This window comes from Triticum dicoccoides, chromosome 4A, assembly GCF_002162155.2.
Source record: "Triticum dicoccoides isolate Atlit2015 ecotype Zavitan chromosome 4A, WEW_v2.0, whole genome shotgun sequence".
Classification (NCBI taxonomy): Eukaryota; Viridiplantae; Streptophyta; class Magnoliopsida; order Poales; family Poaceae; genus Triticum; species Triticum dicoccoides.
This window is the reverse complement of record NC_041386.1, coordinates 346,548,113-346,556,571: the sequence shown is the minus strand read 5'-3', so window position 1 is coordinate 346,556,571 and position 8,459 is coordinate 346,548,113.

The following is an 8,459-nucleotide window of genomic DNA, read 5'->3' as shown; positions in this document are numbered from 1 at the left end:
TGCTAGCCTCTTCTGTACCATGCATTGCCCTTTCTCACCTTGAGAGTTGGTGCAAACTTCACCGGTGCATCCAAACCCCATGATATGATACGCTCTATCACACATAAGCCTCCTTATATTTTCCTCAAAATAGCCACCATACCTACCTATTATGGCATTTCCATAGCCATTCCGAGATATATTGCCATGCAACTTTCCACCGTTTCATTTATGACGCGCTTCATCATTGTCATATTGCCTTGCATGATCATGTAGTTGACATCGTATTTGTGGCAAAGCCACCATGCATAATTTATCATACATGTCACTCTTGATTCATTGCCCACCTGGTACACCGCCGGAGGCATTCATATAGAGTCATATTTTGTTCTAGTACCGAGTTGTAATCATTGAGTTGTAAATAAATAGAAGTGCGATGATCATCATAAATAGAGCATTATCCCAAATAAAAAAATAAAAAGGGGAAGGCCAGCCCCCCAAGAAAGAAGAAACCAAAAGGGACAATGCTACTATCCTTTTTTCCACAGTTGTGCTTCTAAGTAGCACCATGATCTTTATGATAGAGAGTCTCTTGTTTTGTCACTTTCATATACTAGTGGAATTTTTTCATTATAGAACTTGGCTTGTATATGCCAACAACGGTCTTCCTCAAATGCCTTAGGTCTTTGTGAGCAAGCAAGATGGATGCACACCCACTTAGTTTCTTTTGCTGAGCTTTCATACATTTATAGGTCTAGTGCATCCGTTGCATGGCAATCCCTACTCCTTCCATTGACATCAATTGTTGGGCATCTCCCTAGCCCGTTAATTATCCACATCGATGTGAGGCTTTCTCCTTTTTTGTCTACTCCACATAACCCCCATCATTATATTCTATTCCACCCATAGTGCTATATCCATGGCTCACTCTCATGTATTGCGTGAAAATTGAAAACAGTTTGAGATTACTAAAGTATGAAACAATTGCTTGGCTTGTCATCGGGGTTGTGCATGATGAGAGCATTCCTGTGTGACGAAAATGGAGCATGACCAAACTATATGATTTTGTACGGATGAACTTTCTTTGGCCATGTTATTTTGAGAAGACATGATTGCTTAGTTAGTATGCTTGAAGTATTATTATTTTTATGTCAATATTAAACTTTTGTCTTGAATCTCTCAGATCTGAATATTCATGCCACAATAAAGAAAATTACATTAAGAATTATGCTAGGTAGCATTCCACATCAAAAATTCTATTTTTATCATTTACCTACTCGAGACGAGAAAGAATTAAGCTTGGGGATGCTTGATACGTCTCCAACATATCTATAATTTTTGATTCTTCCATGCTATTATATTATCTGTTATGGATGTTTAATGGGCTTTATTATACACTTTTATATTATTTTTGGAACCAACCTACTAACCCAAGGCACAGTGCAAATTGCTCCTTTTTTGCCTATTTCAGTGTTTCACTGAAAAGGAATATTAAACGGAATCCAAACAAAATGAAACCTTCAGGAGAGTTATTTTTGGAACAAACGTGATCCAGGGGACTTGGAGTAGACGTCAAGAAAGGAGCGAGGAGGCCACAAGGCAGGGAGGTGCGCCTGCCCCCCACCCTCGTGGGCCCCTCGCAGCTCCACCGACCTACTTCTTCCTCCTATATATATCCATATACCCCGAAAACATCCAAGTGCACCACGAAACCAAATTTCCACCGCTGCAACCCTCTATACCCAGGAGATCCCATCTTGGGGCCTTCTCTGGAGCTCCGCTGGAGGGGGGATCGAGCACGAAGGGCTTCTACATCAACACCATAGAGTAGTTTACCACGGACCTTCGGGTCCATAGTTATTAGCTAGATGGCTTCTTGTCTCTCTTTAGATCTCAATACAAAATTCTCCTTGATCTTCTTGGAGATCTATTTGATGTAATTCTTTTTGCGGTGTGTTTATCGAGATCCGATGAATTGTGGGTTTATGATATAGATTATCTATGAACAATATTTGATTCTTCTTAGAAATCTTTTATGTATGATTTGTTATATTTGCAAGTCTCTTCGAATTATCAGTTTGGTTTGGCCTACTAGATTGATCTTTCTTGCAACGGGAGAAGTGCTTAGCTTTGGGTTCAATCTTGCGGTGTCCTTTCCCAGTGACAGCAGGGGCAGCAAGGCACGTATTGTATTATTACCATCGAGGATAAAAATATGGGGTTTATATCATATTGCTTGAGTTTATCCCTCTACCTCATGTCATCTTGCCTAATGCGTTACTATGTTCTTATGAACTTAATGCTCTAGATGCATGCTGGATAGCAGTCGATGTGTGGAGTAATAGTAGTAGATGCAGAATCATTTCGGTCTACTTGTCGCGTACGTGATGCCTATATACATGATCATGCCTAGATATTCTCATAATTATGCACTTTTCTATCAATTGCTCGACAGTAATTTGTTACCCACCATAATACTTATGCTATCTTGAGAGGAGCCACTAGTGAAACCTATGGCACCTGGGTCTATTTTCCATCATATAAGTTTCCAATCTATTTTATTTTGCAATCTATATCATAAAAATACCAAAAATATTTATCTTATTATCTCTCTCAGATCTCACTCTCGTAAGTGATCGTGAAGGGATTGACAATCCTTTATCGCGTTGGTTGCGAGGTTCTAATTTGTTTGTGTAGGTACGAGGTGACTTGCGTGTAGTCTCCTACTGGATTGATACGTTGGTTCTCAAAAACTAAGGGAAATATGTCGACTTTCTAGGAACGAGGGTCCCCAAACTTGCCTGCCTGCGGCCTGTGGCGTCGCTCAAGTGGGGGCCCAGCGTGGCCCATCTTCATCAGCGCAAGCTCAAGACCCTCACGAGGGGCCAAGCCTCGCGCGGCGGACGACAGGAAGCTTCCACAGAGGCAGCCTCATCAGGCAGGCTCGCAAGGAGACGGAGAGATCAAGGCAGGGGTACCTCGCGAGGAACCCGTGACGCAAGCCATGACGATCGCGACCAGGCGGGCGCCAGCCTGCGCAGTGTCCTTGTTTCCCCTTTGGTGCAAAGGGGGCAAGCACAGGCCAAGGCATCGGGCAAAGGTTGCCATTCCAGTGCAACAAGACCTAGACCAGCAGAGCGGCAGGACGGAGGTCACCGTGGAGCCCAAGACGGCGTCATCACGAGTGCTCTTGGCAGCCGAAGACTACCTTTGGTCAGGATAACTTGTACTATATGTTCCCCTTCAAAATGGCCAAGTGTTGGCACCCTTCCCGCTCATTATTTGGGGAGAGGCCCAGGGCCTCTATAAATAGAGCTAGCCACCACAGAGTAGGAGAGAGAGATCTGGTAGAACCCTAGCAGAGAGAGAGAGAGGCGACGGACCTCACCCTAGCAGTTCATCGCACCAGCTCAAGAAGACCCCTCGCGAGGCTGTTCTTCCCTTGTACTATTCATCATCGGCCCCTGAGGCAATCCACCACACCACACACTGGAGTAGGGTATTACACCACAACGGTGGCCCGAACCAGTATAAACCTCGTGTCTCTTGTGTTGTTCATCATTTTCATCTTAGTTCGCACGAGAGGATCGGACATAGATCGGTAGGGGAGAGATCTCCGCGTGCACCCCAGTGTTCGAACCTCAAGGGTCTGCCGGAACCCGAAATCCGACATTTAGCGCGCCAGGTACGGGGTGCACCGGAGTCCTCCCTCCTGACGACCCACTCTTCCCCAACATTGCATCCTGCCCCCATGGCGGACAACGCACCGCCCGCTCCAGCAATGGATGTCGACACCGGGACCAAGGGCTCCGGGCCTTGGCCCCCGCCTTGCGACAGGTGCAGTGGCCGCGCCAGTTCAGTCCCGAGACACCGCCGCGCTACGGCGGCGTGACGGACCCAATGATTTTCCTCCTGGCATACGTGGAGGCCGTCCTCAGAGCCGGGGGCGACGACCGGGTGATGGCCAACTGGTTACCCATGGCCCTCACTAGTGTCCCCCGCGCGTGGCTCCTCCACCTGTCGACGGCCTCTGTCACCTCCTGGGAGGAGCTGCGCGACCTCTTCCTTGCCCGTTTCTCCGCACCAGTGCCGCCCGTCGTCGCAGCTCTCCTGGGTGACTCCCAGGCACCACCCTCGAGCCATCACGTCAATCCGTTCACCCGCCGGATCAGCACCGCCTCCAAGCGTCGAGAAGCCCCCCCGTGCTGGGTGGCGCCCGAGGCCGATCTAACCTTCGACTCGGAGGACCACACCTTCAACCCCATTGGTTCGGGCGCACTCCCGATGCTGTGCACCCCCACCATCTGCCAAGTGGCCGTCACCAGGCCCCTCATCGACGGTGGTGCCGGCCTCAACGTGCTCTCAGTGGAGGCCTTCATCCTCCTCCACGTGCCGCTGGAGCGGCTCTGACCCAGCAGGCCTTTCTCGGGCGCCGGAGCCGGTTCCACCGCCTCCTTGGGGCAGATCCGCCTCCCAGTGACCTTCGGCACCTGCGACAACTTCCGCACGGAGCTGATCGACTTTGACATCGCCCCCATCGGCCTCCCCTACAATGCCATCCTCGGCTATCCGGCCCTGTCTCGGTTCATGGTAGCAACTCAGCCAGCGTACAACCTCATGAAGATGCCTGGGAGTAGCAGCGTCCTCACCGTGTCAGGAGACACAAGGGATGCGCTGCAGGTGCTCCAGCTTGTTTTCAGGGCGGCCGCGGTGGCACAGCCCACTAGCACCGACGCCCTTGAGCCCAAGGGGGTTGCGCCGGATAAAAAGAAGCAGCTGTTCACCCAAGACAAGGCAGAAAACAAGCAGGTAAAAGTCGACGAGGATGGGTCCGCTAGCGCCACCTTCACCATAGGGGCCAACCTCGAGCCAGAGCAGGAGAAAGCCCTGATCGGGTTCCTGCATGCGAACAAGAAGGTGTTTGCGTGGGAACCTGATCAGTTAGCTGGGGTCCCAAGGGAAGTGATTGAGCATCACCTCAACGTGTGCCCCAATGTGCGCCCCGTGAAGCAGAAGGTAAGGCGGCAGTCTACTGAGAAACAGGCTTTCATCATTCAAGAGACCCGGAAGCTAGAGGCGGCAGGAGTTATCCGTGAGGTCCGCTACCCTAATTGGCTGGCTAATCCGGTTGTTGTGCCAAAAAAGGGAGGAAAGGAGCGCATGTGCGTCGACTTCACCAACCTCAACAAGGCCTGCCTGCAGGATCCATTTCCGCTCCCCCGCATTGACTAGATAGTCGACTCCACCGCAGAGTGTGACCTATTGTGCTTCCTAGATGCCTTCTCGGGCTATCACCAGATCAAGATGGTGGTAGAAGACGTGGAGAAGACGGCCTTCCTGACCCCGTGTGGAGTGTACTGCTATACGTGCATGCCGTTTGGGTTGTGCAACGCAGGCGTGACCTTTCAGCGGCTGATGCACATCGCCTTAGGCCGGCAGCTCGGGAGGAACACTGAAGCTTACGTCGATGACATTGTGGAGAAGTCTCGTGAGGCAAGGACCCTGATACAGGACCTGGAAGAAACCTTCACGAGCCTCAACGAAGTGGACCTACGGCTCAACCCGGAGAAGTGCGTGTTTGGAGTCCCCTCAGGAAAGCTCCTGGGTTTCCTCGTATCCCACAGGGGCATCGAGGGCAACCCGGAGAAGGACAAGGCAATCGAAGACATGAGCCCTCCAAGGACTCTCAGAGAAATGCAGAAGCTCACCGGGCGTGTAACTGCGCTGGGGCGTTTCATCTCCAAGCTGGGGGAACGAGCGCTGCCCTTCTTCAAGCTGATGAAGAAAAAGGGCCCCTTCGAATGGACTGAAGAGGCCGACAAGGCATTCCAAGACCTCAAGAGGTACCTTACCAGTCCACCAGTGATGGTAGCTCTGCGTCCTCGGGAGCCCCTGGTGCTCTACCTTGTGGCCACCCCCTACTCTGCAAGTGCAGCCCTGGTAGCGGTCAGGGAGGAGCGTTGTGCCAAGGCCGCATCGACCGTCCGAAGTGAAGCAAAGCAGAGCCAGGAGGGCCTTGCGAAGGCTGCAACCGCAGCCGGAAAGGAACAGCCGCAGCAGGAGAGGCCCCTTCAGGCGACCAAGCACTGGGAGCTCCGTCCTCTCAAGAGACGCCTCGGCCTCTGGAGGACGCAAGCAGTGCCAGCACCCTCAACCTCGTCGAGCACCCCATGTATTTCGTCAGCATAGTGCTACGGGACGCGAGGGTGCGGTACCCCATGCCTCAAAAGCTCCTCCTCGCGCTACTGGTGGCCTCACGCAAGTTGTGGCACTACTTCCAAGGCCACCCCATCAAGGTCATCTCGGCATACCCCTTGGAGAGGGTACTCAGGAGCCCCAACTCAGCTGGAAGGGTGGCTGAATGGAACATCGAGCTATAGGCATTTCAGCTAGAATTCAGTACGACCAGAGTCATCAAGGGAGCCGCGCTAGCGGATTTCGTGGCAGAATGGGCAGAAGCGCCGGGTCACGAGGCAGGCGAAGACCGATAACTTTCCCAGGGAAGTGAAGCACCGGATGGCTGGGTCATGTACTTTGATGGGGCGTTCTACCGACACAGTGTGGGAGCTGGCGCGGTGCTCGTATCTCCTACCCAGGACAAACTCTACTATGCCGTGCAACTTTGCTTCCAGCACGGAGAAAAGGTATCCCACAACATAGCGGAGTACAAAGGCCTAATAGCAGGCTTGAAGGCCGCAACTGCCTTAGGGGTGAAGCGCCTCATCATCAAGGGCGATTCGCAGCTCCTCGTCAACTTCTCCAACAAGATATACGAGCCAAAGGATGAGCACATGGAAGCCTACCTCGTTGAGGTTCGCAAGATGGAGAAACAGTTCTGGGGACTGGAGTTGCAGCATGTGCCTCGCGGCACCAATCAGGAGGCTGATGACATTGCCAAGAGGGCATCTTGGCGGCTGCCTCAGGAGCCTGGCGTCTTTGAGGAGCGGCTCTTCAAACCCTCGGTGGTGCCAACGCTGTCGAGCAAGGCACAACCAAGGGAGGAGCTCCCTCAGCCGCCTGCCTCAGGAGCCCCGGTCTGCGGCCCAGCCTCAGGAGCACGCCTGCTCCTGGCGTTAGAGCCTCAGGAAGGGTGTTGGATCTCGGAGCTCAAGACCTACCTGATGCAAGGGACTCTGCCGGAGAGTGAGGAGGAAGCGGAGCGTGTGGCGCGGCAGGCCACAGCTTATTGCATCAGGGATGGAGAGCTCTACAGGAAGCAACCAAATGACATGTCCCTACATTGCATCTCCCGAGAGCAAGGGAAGGAGCTACTGGTGGACATACACGGAGGAGACTGCGGGCACCACTCATCGTCATGGACCCTCGTCGGCAAGGTGTTCCGTAGTGGATTCTATTGGCCCACAGCACTCAACGACGCCGTTGAGCTTGTGAAGGCTTGCGAGGCCTGCTAGTTTCACGCTAAGCAGATCCATCAGCCTGCGGGGGGTCTACAGACTATACCCCTCTCACGGCCGTTCGCAGTTTGGGGGCTCGACATTGTGGGCCCGTTTCCTCGGCCGCCAGGGGGCTATCGCTACCTCTACGTCGCTGTGGAAAAGTTCACCAAGTGGGCCGAGGTGGAAGCTGTCCGCACAATCCCAGCAGGCTCGGCAGTCAAGTTCATCAAGGGCCTCGTGAGCCGGTTTGCGGTGCCTAACCGCATCATCACTGACAACGGTTCGAAATTCACCAGTAATCTCTTCAAAACGTACTATGCTAACCTTGGAACGCAGATATGCTACGCTTCGATAGCACACCCCCGGAGCAATGGCCAGGCTGAACGAGCCAACGCCGAGGTCCTGATGGGCCTCAAGGCCAGGACCTTCAAGAAGAAGCTGGAGGCCTGTGGCAGGGGCTGGTACAACGAGCTCCTGTCCGTGTTGTGGTCAATCTGCACAATAACGACCAAGCCGACTGGTGAGACCCCGTTCTTCCTCGTCTAAGGAGCAGAGGCTGTTCTCCCTCACGAGGTCAGGTGTCGCTCCGCGAGGGTCCTGGCATTCGAGGAGGCTCAGCAGGACGCCATGTGGGGGACCGATCTTGTGCTGGGGGAGGAACGCCGTCGGGAAGCCGCACTGCGAGCGGCAAGGTATCAACAGGCGCTACGACGATACCACTGCCGCAACATCTGCCCCAGGACCCTTGAGGTAGGGGATCTCGTGCTTAGACGGGTTCTCTCCAGGTAGGGGCTGTAGAAGCTCTCTTCCATGTGGGAGGGCCCGTTCAAGGTTGTTCATGTTTCCAGGCCTGGCTCTGCGCGCTTGGAGACTTCGAAGGGAGTACCCATCCAGAACGCGTGGAACATTCAATATCTCTGGAGGTTCTACCCCTGAGCGAGGCCTAGCGCCTAGGAAAGGCCCGGTGCCTGTGAAGAAGGCCAATGCCTGTGAAGCTATCGCGTTTTGGGAAAGGCCCGGTACCTGTGAAGCTATCGCGTTTTGGGAAAGGCCCGGTGCCTGTGAAGAAGGCCAATGCCTGTG